The 17555-nt window shown below is 38.9% G+C and overlaps 1 non-coding gene across 1 annotated transcript; it reads right to left on the bottom strand.

The window, feature by feature from the left end:
- Nucleotides 1–14222: 14222 nt before the first annotated feature.
- Nucleotides 14223–14350, bottom strand: LOC114611275. Its single transcript, XR_003709812.1, has one exon. It is a non-coding gene; the product is annotated as a small nucleolar RNA SNORA17 (small nucleolar RNA).
- Between the last annotated feature and the right edge of the window lie 3205 nt (nt 14351–17555).

Consider the following 17555-nt stretch of genomic DNA (forward strand, 5'->3'; position numbering starts at 1 on the left):
CATAATTATTTATAGAAGGCACCTCCCTGAAGAAATACTTTCATCAGGGATGAGTTGGTGGAAAGTGGAAGCAATTAAAAGTTGCTTTTTATGCTTTGTGTGACACTCATTAACTCCCTTGTGTATAATATTCTCTGTGTTGTAAACTGTAGCAATCCTTATATTAAAGACTAACAATTAAGGCTGTCAAGTATGATTCTTAAATATCTTTCTGATAATAACTTCTCATCTAAGAATAATTTTCAAAGATTAAAGCTACTCTTTCTATTCTTGCCATCTTCTTGGAGAATTCATATTATTTTTATTGAGTTTCTGCATTTTGATTATTTCCTAGTTTTCTTCTTTGTTTGTGTAGGATGTTTATTTGTTTGGTTGGTTGGTTGTTTGTTGTGTGAGTTTTGGAAACAGGGTTTTTCTGTGTAGCCCTGTCTACCCTAGAACTTCCTCTGTAGACTAAGCAGGCCTTGACATCAGAAATCTTCCTGCTTTTGCCCCCCACATTCTGGGATTCAGTACACTTTAGCACAACTAATCTGAATGGGCTGTCAGTTAACATACTGACTTAAAGAACTTGGAAAAGAAGAAGAAATCTTAGAACTAAAGCCAATGTGGACAATGGAGACACTAAAATCTAGCTGCTGATGTTAATGGCTCAGATTTTTCCCCAAGTTTTGTCAGTTAGACCCAGATTCTTGAAATTAAAAACTATATATAAACAATAAGCAGTATCAAATTTGAATTTTATATCACTAAATGAAAATTGAAAGATCCATGTAAACTGACATGTCTCTATCTGTATATGAATATTAAATTATAGGTATACTAATGTATAAGGAATAGTATATGCTTATATATCATAGGCAAGAAATTAGAAATATATTGATTAACATGTACACTTAATCGTACTCTACAGCACAAATGAATAAGAAACAACATTTAAGTACCAGCATATACACCCAGCTCCCACAGGGGTTGTCGATTCATATTGTTATTTGGTAAAAATAAACAAAGGTTCTTTGAGAAGGGAATAATAGTGTTTGATTCTCATTTTCACTGCTTGATTGCTAAAATTTTCATTGTTTTACATTTTCATATATTGTAAAAAGAAGTTGATGGCTTTCAAATCATTGGTAGAGAGTGAGTTTGGGGTTAAGAGAAAACAGTTTGAGTCATTTGTAATAATTAACACCTCAGATTTTATTTATCTCCAAATATAAACATACTAAAATCGGGAAAATATTAATTATAGAGTTTAAATCGCCCAAGGTATATGATCACAATCTGAGAGTCCACTTATACCGAGCATAATTTATTTTAGTACTTACTACAGAGCAATGATATTCTAATTTTGATTCCTTTACAATTTTTGAATCAGTTTCATTTTAGGCAGTTTGGGGAAATGTCGCCATATCAATCTATAAAATATGTTCTATTCATCAGCATCTGGCCAATGCACTGTTTGCCTTCCTGTTATTAACAGAAGGGGGGACTCTTTACAGTACTCGTCTTAGTCAGGTGGTGATTCTGATTGTAAAGCTGAACTTTCTCACCACATGGGCTGCAGGTCAATCTCTTAGCACACATTCACATTAAAGGCCTATGCTTAGACATAGGCCCTGCTAGGAAAATGTGTAACCTGTGATCACATAGACAGTGCACATATTCATCAGCCTACAAGCACGCTCCTTCGTGATCTCTTAAGATTCTGAGGCTTAATGATTTGGAAGGCATCTAAGGTTGTGAAATTTCGTTTCACGATCATCACACTGTGTCAGAATCAAACATTCTTAGAAAGTAATTTCCTGTCATCAGGCTTGTTTGTTCTCTTCCTTCGAATATTTTTCATGTCTGTGCTGTTAGATTGCTTACTTCTCCCAATTATTTAGAGCTTTTGTACTGTATAAACAACTTCTCTATAATAGCTAATTTCATTGAGTGCCTATGACTATATGGTTCTGTGGGTGGTGATATCCTATTAACCATCTTCATTAGTTGTTTTTCTAGTTGGTTGTTGTGACAAAATAATTGACAAGAAAGAGCTTTAGGAGGAAGGGTTAACTTGCCTCATTGTTGGAGAAAATATAACTCACCTTGCCAGGAAAGACAATGCATCAGAAGTTGGAGACAGCTGACCACACCCTTCTGTATTCAGGATGCAGAGAGAAATGAATACCACGCTCATATTGGCTTCCTCAAACCCCACTGTTTAGTCAGTCTGAGACTCCGGTTTGTTCATGAAGTAGTACTGACCACACGACAGGTGGTCTTTCTCCTCAGTTAAAGCTTTCTGAATGACCTTCAGACACACTCAGAGACATGTCTTCTGACTGGTTTCTACCTACATAAGTTGACATTGAAGAGTCTACCTACATAAGTTGACACTGAAGATTTACCATCACTCCATCTGAAATCTGAACATAGAATATAGCCTATCTCCTCTTATATGAATAAAGTCAGGTAGTATTCAGGGAAATTTTGACACACCAAAAACAATAGCATCCTATCACAACAGCATATCCAAAGTTACTGAAATTTGATAGTTAATTTTGTAGGCTAACAGGTACCTCAGGGATTATAGAACACTAAAATGGTTGGAAAAAGTAGATGTAGCCATGTGACTAGGCATAAGATTTGGTCACATTGTAAAAATTGTATGCTACATTTAAATTTTGAGATTTCTCTACAGTTCTGTAGAACTGTAAATCTGTAGCTTCAAATTTTAAAGCATGGAAGAAATATCAGCAGATATTTATAAACAATTAAAATTTAGTTTTTAAATATATTTAATTTTGTTCAGTTACTTCATCATCTTATTTACACATATTTCCTCTGATTAATGTTATTTGACCCATTCATTTCATTTCTTTTAAAATTTGTGAGAAAATGCTCATCCACTAAGTAAATACAATTATTTTCAATCATTTAATTATTGTTAAATCCAAATATTATAGATAATATAATTAAGAAAAACATTTGTGAACACACACACACATACATATATGTGTGTGTATGTATATATATATATGTGTGTGTATATGTGTGTGTGTGTGTATATATATATATATATATATATATATATATATATATGAATTATTCTTTGACATTTTAAGTTGGGAGCTGTTTCTAGAACCACAAGGATAATACAGCAGGATTTACAGAATATATATCCTAGAGCAGACTCTGGGAGAAAGTTTAGCTTTTTGTAGGTTATTGATGTAATAGACTTCATCATAATTCACATACATAGGGGAAAGTTCACTATTTGTTAAGCTAAGCCACAGGAAGGAGGACTACAATATTTATCTCTTATTGCAGAGACAGATGGCAGGAATTAAGTCAGACAACCCAGGAATGATTTGAAGAGAAAGGAAGCCTATTTGCACTATTCTTCTTAAACACAAAACAAAAGGAAAATAAAGGGGAAACCAAGATGTCCATTCTTCCTCAGATCCCTGACCCTTGGGAGTGTCAGGGAAGCGTGTGAATAGCGAATGCATAGAATTGGTTTGGTGTAGGTTAGAAGGTCACACATGGGAGTTACTGTTGCCACTGGAGATCTGTCCTTTTGATTTTTGCATTCCTTCATCATGATAAAATGGGTTATGGAAAAGCTTGCAGGAGATAGAGTCCAGTGCAAGCATGCCTCTTCTCATGTTACAGAAACAGGACGCAAATGTAGAAAGGATTAAATGCTGGCATGCCTGTCAAAGAGAAATTCCAAGCTCCTCTCCTCTCCTTGTTGCTAAGAAACAAAGCATAAAAAAAAAACATCTTATCACCAAGAATTGGAACCATGAATGGATTTCTGTTTTATTACAAGCTTAAAATGCACCGTGTACATTCTGCAGGCTATAAAGATGTTACTTTTTTATCTAAGCAGAAATATAAGTAGCACTTAGTAAAATTATTAAAGATTACTGTTCTTTAAAAAGAAAGACTCATTTAGACCACATTGATCACAAATACATTCTGGTGGAGACTGCTGGTTTCATAGTTATCATGGCTACTTTGGTTCATTAACCGACAGAGCGCTTAACTTCTGTTGCATTGCAAATACAGCGAGTTATGAGAGTTTCTGAGCAGAGATCAAACATTTCTTGAGTTTTGTTGAGACTGAACGGTAGCTAGTTTCTATATCTTTTCTGATTTTCTTATTTCATATCAATTTCCATAATACTCAATTCTCTCTTCTGACCTCTATGGGCAACTGCTTACAGCAAGTCTCTCATTCACGCAAACACTTGCACATAATATATAAGTAAATACACAAATAAATAATAGTCTTTGCTGTTTTAGTTTTATGAACTCATATTTTTCTCTTCTTCTAAGTTTTAGTTGCTAGGAGTTGCTACTCTTCCAAAGAAAAGTATATCCCAAGGTAGCGGCAAGTGTACACTGTATTCTCATCACCTGAGTTGCTGGCATAGGAGGGTAGGAAGACCATGAGTGTGAAGCAAGTCTAGCCTGGTTTAGGTAGGAAACACCGAGAATATAATGCACACTCATATACACACACAAGCAGAGAGAATGGGAGAGTGAGAGAGAAAAAGAGAGACAGAGAGATATAAAATTAATTAGTAAATGCTGGCAAGTGAATTTACTGAGCTGGGTTAATGATTTTGTTTGTTTGTTTGATTGTTTTATCCTTCACTTTGTGATAATTAAACTCTATCAAACATTTACTTTGATACATACTTTTAATTTTAAAAATTCCTGGCAAGATTCGTTTTCAGTATTTTTTTGTCATAAATTTACAGGATAGATTATGTCAGTTGTTAAAGTATCCCATCTTCTCCACAGATCTTAGCTTTGACTCTGTTCCTCCACAATGGAAACAGAACACATGTGGCTTTTTTTTTATACAATAACAAACTAGACCCATTCTAGACAAGCTACATAACTACTCTAGTCACTCTCAACCTTCCTAACGCCACCATCCTTTAATAGAATTTGTCAAATCCTAGTGACCCCCAACCATAAAATTATCTCATAGCTACTTCGTAACTGTATTTTGCTACAGTAATGAATCATAATGTATCTCTCTGATATGCCAACCCTATGAAAGAATCCTTTGATCCCTAAAGGTATCACAACCTCCAGGTTGAGAACCACTGCTCTATTTGGGTAAGCACTGTGAATATTAACTGGTGTGTGTGTGTGTATGTCTGTGTGTCTGTGTGTCTGTGTCTGTGTGTGTGACTGTATGTGTATGCTGAGTGCACATGTGTGCTGTTTCTGTGGATCTTTGTTTAAGTTATTTAGAGTGCTAATTTTCATTAAACAACTCATTTGTTATCTCTATTTTTGATGAATAATACTATGATCTTCTGAACATGTTAAAGGTAGGAAATTCTTGATTAAAATATTGGATATTAGTTTCAAAGAGCCCTGAGCACTAGCTGTGGTTGTTCATTGCTTCATGGCGGAAGGTACAACTGCCTGAGACCCATCTAGAGCAGGGCAGTAATCCTGATGTCTTTACAGGACATCCCGTGTTCCTATGAGCACCTGCCATCCTCTTGAAATCTCTAGTCAGAGATGTCAATCTGTTTCCTAAGGCTTAGACACACAGGCTCTGAGCTGTCATTCCTAGAGCCCCAGTATGCATACCTCTGCTGAGGAAGGGAGAGCCCCAGGAGAGTTCCAGACTATCAGGGTAACTTTGCTAGTTTATATTTTTATTGCTGTGACAAATTACCATAGATGTAAAGGCTTTCAAACTCACCAACTTATTAGCTTAGCATACTGGAGATTAAAAGGGTCTTATTATACTAAACGTCGATGTTGACAATGGTGTTATCTCAGTTCATTTCTCTATGGCCTCTGTCTTCCATTATATTTGTGGATCACATGAGCACCAAGCATAACCTCGTTAGTCAAACTGGTTAGCAATTTCAACTCCATGTTCATCAGTAATTCTCCCTTGCCCTGTAGCCTAATATGGTCACTGGTTCCAAGATTAGAACATTACATCTTTGAGAAGATCTACTCTGCCTAGCACACCAACTGATGGGCTTCTTGCCTGGTGTGCTATCCAATTCCAACACTACTAGAGTTCTCCAAGGCAAAAATGTTGAACATTCTCATAGAGATCATCAGCAGGCTCTCAGTCATTCTATCCAAGCAGTTTCTTTTAGTAACTGACACTTCAGTTGTCTCTCATGAAGTAGTAATTTGGCACTCTCCTCCTGAGCATACCAGCCTGTCTTTGAACTTAATTTCAGACCAATGTTTCTACTTTATACCTGCAGGAAATTAGGCTGGAGATTTAGCTCAGCCCACAGAGTACCTACCTACCATACACATAGCTCTGGGTTCAAGACTTTACACTATACAAACTGAGCATAGTGGAATTTAACACTGGGTATGTCTTTTAATATTATATAGTGAATGGTTGAGACCAGGTTGAAATACCTAAGACCCTTTTCAATAAGATATGGGAAATGTATGTCTGAACGTGTTGTCATGATAAACTGTTCATTTTGCCAACAGATATCTTTCCAGAAAAGGGATTTTGTGAAACAAAATTGAACAAAACTACATTTAATTAGCAAAAGCCAAATTAATTTTATTAGCTGATTCATGAGTCATCCTATCCCAAGCCCTGGAAACAATGCTTTTAAAACACTAGCAAAGTTTCTTTTCTTGTATATGGTTTTAAACCTAGCCAAAGGGTGGGTGTATTTTTGACCGGCAATTGTTATGTAAGAAATAATGAGAGTTTCAAGCAACAACCAATGAGAATGGTATAAATCACAGTCATCAAGCTGGGAGATTAGCAAAGGATCAAGCAACCCCAGTAAGTTATTAATAGATGGTAGAAGTTAAAAGTCTCAAGCAAGGCGGTTAGAATGAAAAAAAATAGCTGTGCTGCAACAAGAGGAATGGAACCAGAACAAGTGCCAACAGCTGTTTGGTTGTTTTGAGGCCCTCAGTGAGAAAGCCACACTTAAGTGTAAAATGACAACAGTCAGACTTATTTATTCAAGAGAATATTTGCATACACTAACTAAGCAAATTGTCAAGCAAGAAGTTTAAAGAATGGATCTATACAGAGAGAAAATGTGATGGCTGGTTAGTTACACTCGTATAGAAAATACGTCTTTGATTAAAGAAAATTCACAAACTGTTTTCTACTTTCTACAACATGTATCTTATTTTTTCTTCTTCTTTTTTAAGTTGTCTTTTGGAGATGACATGGCCATTATACCTATGAACCCATGGAGCTATGGTTAGATAACACACGACCTACACAAGATCAAGGAATTTAAAATTCCATCACAGGCTGGGAAGGACATCCTGGGGAGGCCCTACCTGCTGAGGAGCCATACTGTTAATGGCTGCTAAGGTAGAGATAGTCACTTTTCCTTAGTGGTGTAGTATCTGCTAGTGTCTAACCCCAGTGGTCAGCCCCACACATGAGTGAATATAGACAGCATTAATTGGACTTAGTAGTCTATACATTTGTGTACACACACACATATAGAGATATACATATAGATATAGATATTCATAATTTTACACATATGTATATATGTATGCCTACCTAGAGAGAGATGGTAAAGAATGAAGGATGATTGTAAAAATTCATTGTATGTATAAAACATTCAAAGAATAAATCATAAATATGTAATAAACTATGAAATTATTAATGAGCATGTATTTGTAAATGAGAGATGTTTACAGAGTGTTCCCTCCACCTTTTGTGAATTCTGGGTCATGAACTCAAGCTTTCAGACTTAAAGCTGAAGAATGGAAGCAATTAGACATGTACATGACAGATTTTAAGGAAAGAAAGGTATAGTCAGAGGTGCTAGAGAGATGGGAAAAGAGTTGGGCAAGAATGGTCAGTATGCCCTGGATACATGTGTGAACTTATCTAAGAACAAATTTAATTAATATAAGAAATTGAACCATGAAACAGGAATTTGTGGTGGTCACAGATAGCAATCATTTCTAACTTGAATATTATACCTTTTACAATGTAAATATGAGTAATAATATTTAAACAATTAGAATTTATTCACACACACACACACACACACACACACACACACACACACACACAATGGGCCTGACCAGTGGTATCAGTTAATGATATTTGTCTCGCTACATTTTAAATGTGTTTCCATTGAGTATAGAATTTTAAGTTCTCCATTATTTAATCCAACACTTCTAAAAGTGTGATTGTATTGCTGCCTTTAGTTTTTATATATAATTTCCATATATATCACATTTTGGTTCCTTTAGGATAATGATCATTGTATTCTGTAAGTTTTTATCACTTTCCTCTTCAGCTGCTTTTTACCATCTTTCTATGGCATGCAGTTTTATTTTCACCTCATCTGTCTTCTCATCATTCTGAGATTCTTAGTAGGATAAAAATTAACTAATATAGGCCGGGCAGTGGTGGCGCATGCCTTTAATCCTAGCACTTGGGAGGCAGAGGCAGGCAGATTTCTGAGTTCGAGGCCAGCCTGGTCTACAGAGTGAGTTCCAGGACAGCCCGGGCTATACAGAGAAACCCTGTCTCGAAAAACAAAAAACAAACAAAAAAAAATTAACTAATATAATTCTTCATTTCTCCAAGTTCCCATATGTGTTTTTTTAATTTTTAAAATTATTTTATTGCTTGAACATTTCATACAATATATTTTAATCATATTCTTACCCCTTCCCAACTCCTCTCAGAGCCTTTGTACCTCATGACCCACCCAACTTCATGTTCTTTCTCTCTATTAAAAAGAGAGAATGAATGGAAACGTCAAAGATGTGGGGTCCTATTTGTGTTCACCAGCTACTCCTGAGTTTGAACCCTGACCTATAATGTGTTCTCATATACCTAGAGTCTATCCATTCAGGAAAACTTATTTTTCCACTGCCAGCAGCTATCGGCTGTCAATAGCTCCTTGCCTTGTCATAGCTGTACTCTTTCCCCTCCTCCGTGCTAGTTTGTCTGCTGTGTACCTGCACAAGTCTAATGCATGCTACCGGTGCTGTCAGTTCATGTGGGCATATGTCCTCTACAATCTGAAAATGCTGTTTCCTTGAAGTCACTTGCCATCTCTGACTCTTACAAACTTTTTGCTCCTCCCTCTTCTGCACAGACCTCTGAGCCTTGAATTAGTAATGTGATATCTGATTTAGGGCTAAGCATTTCAAAGTCTCTTTCTTCATAAGTTGTGCAGGTAAAAGTCTCTTAATTACCATATACTGTAGGAAGACACTTCTCTGATGAGGTTGGGGTACATTTCTCTATGGGTATAACAAAATGTCATTAGCAATCATCTTATTCCTATGTTCCTCTAGCAGAATAATAGTACTGTTTTTTCCTAGGGCCCATGAGATATCTAAACTCAGATATATTCTACTTCTTGCTGTATATCTCAGTGTTTCATCCTGCTTGTTTCATTGAAAACAATCTTCAATCTTCCAGTTCTATAATATTATCTTCAGTTGTGCTCAAAGTTCTTAAACATAATTTGTGGTATTAATTTTAGTCATGGGTGTCTTGCAAATTATGTAATTATCATATATATATATGATATAATATCTATGAGAAAAAATATATACATATACATTAGTTTTCCAATAAAATAATTCTCTGTTTGCCTTCTATGATTTATTAATTTCTGTTAGGCATGAAAGAAACCCTGGACCAATGTCACTCAGTACCTTTGACTCCTGTGAGCACTTCTCAGCATCTCACTCCTGCCACCCCCTAAGCCAGCACAGGTACTAGGCTTGCCAGTCTCTGAGTGCCCAGGTGCAACCTTCTCTCTATTGCTCTCTCTCTCTCTCTCTCTCTCTCTCTCTCTCTCTCTCTCTCTCTCTCTCTCTCTCTCTCCCCTCTCTCCCTTCTCTCTCCTCTCTCCTCCTTCTCCCCTCTCTCCTCCTCTCTCTCCAGACTCTCTCTCCCCTCTATCTCCTCTCTCCTATCTTCTCTCTCTTCTCTTTCTTCTCTCTCCTCTCAGTCACTCTCCTCTCTCTCTCTCTCTCTCTCTCTCTCTCTCTCTCTCTCTCCTCCCCTCCCCTCCCCTTTTGTCTCTTCTCTTCTCTTCTCTTCTCTTCTCTTCTCTTCTCTTCTCTTCTCTTCTCTTCTCTTCTCTTCTCTTCTCTTCCTCACTTCTTACCTCTCCTCTGACTCCTCTCTTCACACTGCCCACTTCAGTCTGGATCGTTCCATATACCTCCGGATGTTTTCTCTCTCACATCTACAAGAAACTGTCTCCAAAACCTATACCTAAGATCCTCCTCCCCAACCTATACCTGGGAACATCAATGTCTCATTTTTGCCATTCAGTTTGGTGATATTAATTTATTTTATATAAAATCTGCCTCATTAGATCTATTCTTTGGTTTATGCTTGCATCTAGTAGTGTTATTTCTTTATTTTCAACTTGGCCTTTTGATTTTGGATGGGTAAATCTTTTATTTGAAATTTTCATGCCTGGATATAACACATTTAGATCAAAACAACCCCTCCCCTCCTCCCCTCCAGTTACTCCCATATTGCCCTCTCTACTTTTCCCTCCCAACTTTATGTATTTTATTATTAACCTACTGAGTATTCCCAGTACTGCCTGTGTGTTTATGTGTGTACAATCGTCCACTGAACCATGGGCAACCTACTAGAACCTGCTGCAACCCTAAATTTATCTGACTGTCCCTGCCCCAGGAGCCATAAATGACAACAGTTCGTAAAGTGGAATGGCCGTTCGCTGAAGCAATTTGGAGTTTTGACTTACTTGGTCTTCTTCAGGTCTTGTGCATGCAATCAAACCCCCTGTAAATTCATGTGTGCATCAGCCTTGTCATGTCCAGAAAACAGTTCACATCAATCCTTCACAAACTGTTGTCCTTATAATGTTTCCATCCTCTCTTCTATGAGGAACTCTGAGCCTTGAGGAGAGGTGTATGATACAAGTGTCTCAATTAAAATGGAGGACTATGTAGCTTTTCATTGTCTCTACCTTTCTTGCCCTGCTTTTTATTCCAATAGCAGTATATGTATTGGGTAATGTCAGGAAAATCCAGCATCCATTTTATGTCATCATTATTTTTCTAATATCAGTCACCCTATGATTTATCAGCAGTTACATTAGGGTTGTAGACCCAGACCCTGTCAGAGGCTGAGCCGATATGAATGATTCATTTTTGCTAAGGCTGGGACTATGTCCTGACCTTATACATATGTCCATGCTCTATATCTCCAAAGATCCCTTCTGAATTTTCTTGAATTCTTTATTCTTCGTGGATTATGAACAATTATTTTGTCTCCTTTGGTATAATGCCTTTAAAACCTCATTCTGATTTTTATTGTCCCTTTGTGTCTTTTTTGAGAACACAAGAATTATGTGTATTGTAGAATTATGTATCAAAGGACAACTTTTGAAACAGTAAATTAATTTCTGTAGAGCATTTTTGTCTTCGGATCTATGATGGTAACAAAATGTTTATAAAATTTCTAGATGTTCTTAGCAAGAACACTGATCTAAGCATAGAGAATTATATGATGTTTGGTTGGTTAGTTGGTTTGGTTTGGTTTTAGGGGTTTTTTTTGCTCTATGTTGGTATCTAATTACCTGTATTGTCTTCTTTTACTCTATTACAATGGCATGTTAATTCTTTTTTAAATTTCCTTAATTTTTTAAACAAATATTGGTTCTTTGTGAATTTCACATCATGCACCCCAATTCCACTCATCTTCCCCTCCCCTAGTATCTGTCCTCCACTCTTGCAACCTCTCCCACAACAGAGAAAAAAATTCTCATTTTGAAAACTATAGTGTGTCATACTGTGTCCTATGGTATACCCTTTTGTCCATACTTCTTTACTTGCAAATGTTCATTACAATGACTCTTTGGTCCGGTATGAGGCCTTTAGCTTCTGCTTCTCTCTCAGTACTGGAACCTGAGTGGGACTCCTCTCAGATATCATTTTGTTGCCCTGTATCATAGAGATCCTATAGCTTTAGATCTGTAGGACCATCCCCTTCATGAACACCAGCAGGTCATTAACAGAGTAGATGTTGTAGTAGGCCAATTCAAAGCACTGAAACTGAGCTGGTCAGCCTGCTGTCTCTTCTGCTCTTATGCCCTTGGAGCTTGGTCACAAGAAACCCCTGCAGCCAGGGCCAACTCTACCCTGCTGCTCACGCAGTGTGCAGAGTCTGCTTTCCCCAGGGTTGCAGCTGATGAGGGACATAGCCAGTTCTCCCATTTTCATGACCCCATGGCCAGCTCTTTTGTCTGCCACTTCTCCTCCAACCCTCATCTAGGTCACTGCTCAGCAGACAAGAGGCAGGGATGACTCTCTCACATTCATGTGTGCAAATCCTACTAATTAAGGTCAGAGTTTACCATGACTGGATAGCTCATCTGAGCACAGTGCAAAATGGAAGACTCCCTTTACCAGCAGGGCTTCCCCCTCTCTGACCTTGTGTTGGGACCCTGGCTCCCCACAACCCCTACCTGGGAGAGGTTGAGGAGTATTTGGTAGACCTACAAACCTCTGCCCCTAGGCCCCATAAGAATTACCCTGCAAGGACCTGGAACTCCTGAATGCCACTCCATGCAAATGGGATACTCACAGAACTTTAATACTTTAGGCAATGCTTTTCATTTACCCTGAAAATGACTTTCTACTCTTCCAAGCCTATATATAGCCCTAATTCACTCCTAATAAAGTGTATTCACACATGTCTACCCCCAATAAAAGCATACATAAAAGCTAAGGTTGTCTAAGAGAGCTCTTCCATTGAAGATCCTCAGAGAAGGCCTCTCACTCTCCTCCTGATCCCACCTCACCCTCAAGCTCACTCCTAGCCCAAAAAAGATCGTGCAAAGCACCACCTGTTTTGGACTCCTCTTCATGTTGCCAGCCTGGTTGTTGTGGCATCTGGACACCCTGAGAGGGAGAAAGCAGAGGATGCGGAACCACAGTTGGACCCCAAAACACATACCACACACTCATACACTTGGGGCTGGCTCACCTACCAGCTCCATATCCAGGGCCAGCTCTGATCTGATGCTCAGAAGAGGTGCAGAGTACAGCAGCAGGTGAGGGGCAGGGTCAGCTCTCCTGCTTGCTATAGATGAGGAGAGGGTGCATCTATCCCTTACCCTTGTCACAGCACAGCAGACAAATGGTGGTTCATGCTATCTCATGTTCACACCCTTGGAGCCAGTTCACTAGTACCCCTAACCCCAAGGTCAACTCTACTTTGCTGCTCAGGCATCTCCCAAGGATGCAGCTGATTCAGAGAAGGCTCAACTGTCCTGCTCCCACGACCCCAGGGACAGATCTCCTACCTGCAGCAGAGGGTCTAGAGGGAGGGGGCTGTCTCTCCCACATCCACACCACCACTTGGGAAAGGAATGGTAGAGCTAGCTCTTCTACTCTAATATCCTTGGGCTGGGTAATCAACAAGTACCATAATGTGTAGAGCTGCTCTCCTGAATACTGCAGCTAGCCAGGGACAGGGTCAGCTTTCCTGCTCTCATGCCTCCAGGGCCAGCTATCCCACAATCCTTAGGTGAAGGATGGGGCCAATTCTACACAGTCCTCAGATATCAACATATTTCCCAGGCACCAGCCCAGATCAGGGACATCTAGCCATTCTTTCTTGGTAACATGCTGCAGGGGAAAAGACCGGGATATGGACTCTGGTGCCAGCACAGACCACTCTAAATGGCATCACCAGCTATACGCATCAGGCTATTCCTCACGACCCTCGAGTCCCCGATTCTGCCTCTCTTCATTGGGCCCACAACCTTCTGTTTCTCTTTGTGTTCCATTTCTTCACCACTTACTTCCTCCTCTTAATGGCACTCAAGGTCTCCGACTGTCTGGGTCATCTCAGGAGTCTCAAGAGTACACAAGGGCAGGTATCATCTCAGGCATGGTCTGCCCTTCAAGGCCTGCACTGTGCCAGATTGGTGGCCATCTCAGGTTAGCTCCCTGTCCAGGCCCCATAGTGCCTATCTGGTGGTTGTCTTGGGCTTCCTCCTGGACTGGTCTGCCTGAGCGACCCCTTGTGAGGGCTATCTGTCTCTGACTCACTCCTGCCCAGGGACCTGGTCCCTGGTGGTGTACTTCTAGTCTCTGGCTTGTTCCTCATTCTGGGAGCCCATCTAAGCCTGCCTGTCATTGGACTGGCGGTTATCTCAGGCTAAATCTCTGTCTAGGCACCCTAGGGCTGGATTGGAAGTAATCTCAGGCTTGCTTAGGCTACTTATCATTCAAATAGTCATGGGTCATAACACTGAGCATAGACATAGCTTCTCTCCTCACTGTGACATATTGGTTCACATGTGGTACTGCTGCCTGCAATGTCTCTAAGAACAGAAAGGCTTGTTAATTCTTAATGTTAATGTGAGAAAATGCCCAGTATCTATTTTCACGCTACTTATAATTATCAGTTCTAACTTAAACAAAAGTGACACGTGTCTGAATCCTAATTATTCTTATACTTAACAACCTTAAATAAGGGAAATGATAAATTTCTCTTTACTTGCTTTACTGAAAAGTATTCTTTTTGTATTATCTCCCAGCACAGGTTAAAACTAAATTGAAAATTTTCCATAATTTTCAGTGGTGCAGAAACTCTTGGTGCACAGTTAGCTTTCCTGATTGATTAATTTAGCACCAGGAGCCATGAGCCATGGATATGATTTGTAGAGGCAGGTATGGTGATGTGGGAGGGGTGTCTCCGCAGGCTCATGCTGAGGCATCACCACTTCCCCCTGAGGTACCAGTCATACAATGGGTACAATGTAGAACAGAGTTTATTTGGGGCATGAGAAGGGGAGTTGAGAAGGGAGTGAAAGCAGAGAGAAAGGGAGGGGGAGGGAGAGAGGGAGAGGGAAAGGAGTAGGGAAAGGGAGAGAGAGAAAGAGAGAGAGAGAGAGAGAGAGAGAGAGAGAGAGAGAGAGAGATTATCTCAAGCAACAACACTATCTTCAAAGACCAGAGTGTATTGTTGTTCTACAGCTGCTGTAACAATCAGTTTGTTTTGTTTATGATGTTAAGTTTGTCCATAAAATAATAGGGCTCGCTGTGACATTTTTACCTGTGTATAACATTTTATTACATACATTCCTTCACACTTGCTTCCTCTGGTGACTTTATGCCATCCTTCTGGTCTCCTTGTCCTCCTAAATAATCCTGTTTCTTCTTAGTCTAACTGCTCTTTGATTTCTTAAGACCGTGTCACATACTAGATTTCCTCGAGATGGAGAATGGGAGCCAGGGGAGGAGGAAAATCCAAAATCACTAAATTAAGAGTGAAACAACACAGTGTACAGTTACACTTTCCAAATACTAGGTAATGGTTGCCCCAAGGTGTCTATGGGATTGTCGATGCAGCAGAATTAACATAGTTTATCTGTCTGAAGTAACTCAAAGTTATTAGATACTAAATATCTTGAAACAAGGAAAATGGACTCATCATGGGATTTAAAACAAAAGATATACTATTTTATTTCATCCTTAATATAAAATAGAAATACAAGATTGCTACTCTGTGGAGGATACCTATACACTTCCTCAGCATTTGTTTTTCTCTTCCTAAAAAGCTCCGTTAGTTGCTAATGAGATACACTTGAGATAAGGAACCATGGCCTGGATTTGCATTTTAAAAATTAGCCCAGCTCCTTTTAGGTTTAATATACTTGAGTTATATATTTTTTTCCACCAGTAGTATCAGCATAATAATGTAGCATCCTTCATCCCACGATATTGGTACAGGGCCAGCAGAAACCCAGCAGCATTTCCAAAAGGTGACAGGATGATGCTAATAAAGCCAGTGAATTAGTCTGTCTAGACATCTAACCTTCAGCTCTGTTGTCTTGGAAACGTAATTTTCTCAGCGCACAGAAAATCCAGCTCTGAAAAAAAAAACAGATTTAACAATAATCAAGCATGCTGCCTTCAGGCATATAAAAGTCCCACTCTATTAATTTACTGTTAATCCAGGATATATACAACTGCTTGAGAAGTATTCTGGTATATATATATAAGAAGTCTGAAGACAAAAAGTCCAATTTATCACACAAAATGGAAATTTCTTTCAGATTTCAGTTCCCTGTAAAGAGACCAAGAAAGCCAAATTAAAATAATAATTAGTTGGGTTAAATTTAATAGAATCCTGTTTCTTTATGGTTTTGCAATGTATTGGTGAATTAAGAAAGAACACTAAATTAGAATGGGATATATCGTTAAACATTTCTTGTTTTGATGAATAAAAATGTAATAATGCAGTTAACACTAGGACTACCATATATAGACAGAACTACAGACATAAAATTCCAAGAACAGTTAACTTTTTCACATCTAAAGAATCACCAGGTTTTTGATCAGTGAAAATTTTGTCATATTCACTCCATTCCCTAGACCCAAGTCAATTTCTCGCGTCACACAGTGCTTTAAATTGTGGCTGCATTTATCACTCATACCTGAATATAAATAAATTCACATGTTCTGAAAATAAACAGAGCAATCTCTACAAGAGTTATTCCCTCTGCATCTGAATAATTTTTTATTTTGACAATTAAACGTTTTCACTTACCAATTCATTTGTTTAGTTTACTTACTGTATAAGAAAACTTATTGCATTATTAGTTTTCTTATTGCATTTCTTAGTACACTTAATCATAAATATCTCCAAGCTTTCACTATTTTATATGGTTCTATGGTTCTATAGTCGCACACTCTATGCATGCCCTCTACAAACTTTCTGATTTACATGTTACAGCTTGGAAAAAGGCATACATTTTCTGTGATTACTGTTAACCCCTGCAGAATCAGAATCTATCGCTTTTTTTTCTTTTTATTGGTTATTTTCTTTATTTACATTTTAAATGGTATCCCCCTTCCCAGTTTCCCCTCCACAATCCCCCTATTCCCTCCTCCCTCCCCCTGCCTCTATGAGGATGCTCCCCCACCTGCCTAACCACTCCTGCCTCAGGAGACTAACATTCCCCTATCCTGGGTCATCAAGCCTCCACAGGACCAACAGGCTTCCCTTCCAGTGATTCCGGATAAGGCAATCCTCTGCTACATAACCAGCTGGAGCCATAGGTACCCTCTGTGCACTCTTTGGTTTGTAGTTTCGTTTCTGGGAGCTTTGGAGAATCTGGTTGGTTGATATTGCTGTTCTTCCTATGAGGTTGCAAACCCCTTCAGCTCCTACAGCCCTTGCCCAAACTTCCCCACTGGGGTCCCCGCTCTCAGTCCAATGTTAGGCTGTGTACATCCACATCGGTATTGGAACCGCTCTAGCAGCGCCTCTCAGGGAGGAGCTATACCGGGCTCCTGACAGTAAGCACTTCTTGGCATCAGCAATAGTGTCTGAGTTTAGTGTCTTCAGATGGGATGGATCCCTAGGTGGGGAAGCCTCTGGATGGCCTTTCCTTAAGTTTCTGCTCTACTCTTTATCTCTGCATTTCCTTTTCACAAGAGGAATTCTGGATTGATATTTTATGGTGGGTGGATGGCCCCATCCCTCAACTGGAGGCCATGCATATCCACTAGATTTGGTCTCTACAGCTTCT

Source organism: Grammomys surdaster, unplaced genomic scaffold (genome assembly GCF_004785775.1).
Source record: "Grammomys surdaster isolate TR1022 unplaced genomic scaffold, NIH_TR_1.0 126086, whole genome shotgun sequence".
Classification (NCBI taxonomy): domain Eukaryota; kingdom Metazoa; phylum Chordata; class Mammalia; order Rodentia; family Muridae; genus Grammomys; species Grammomys surdaster.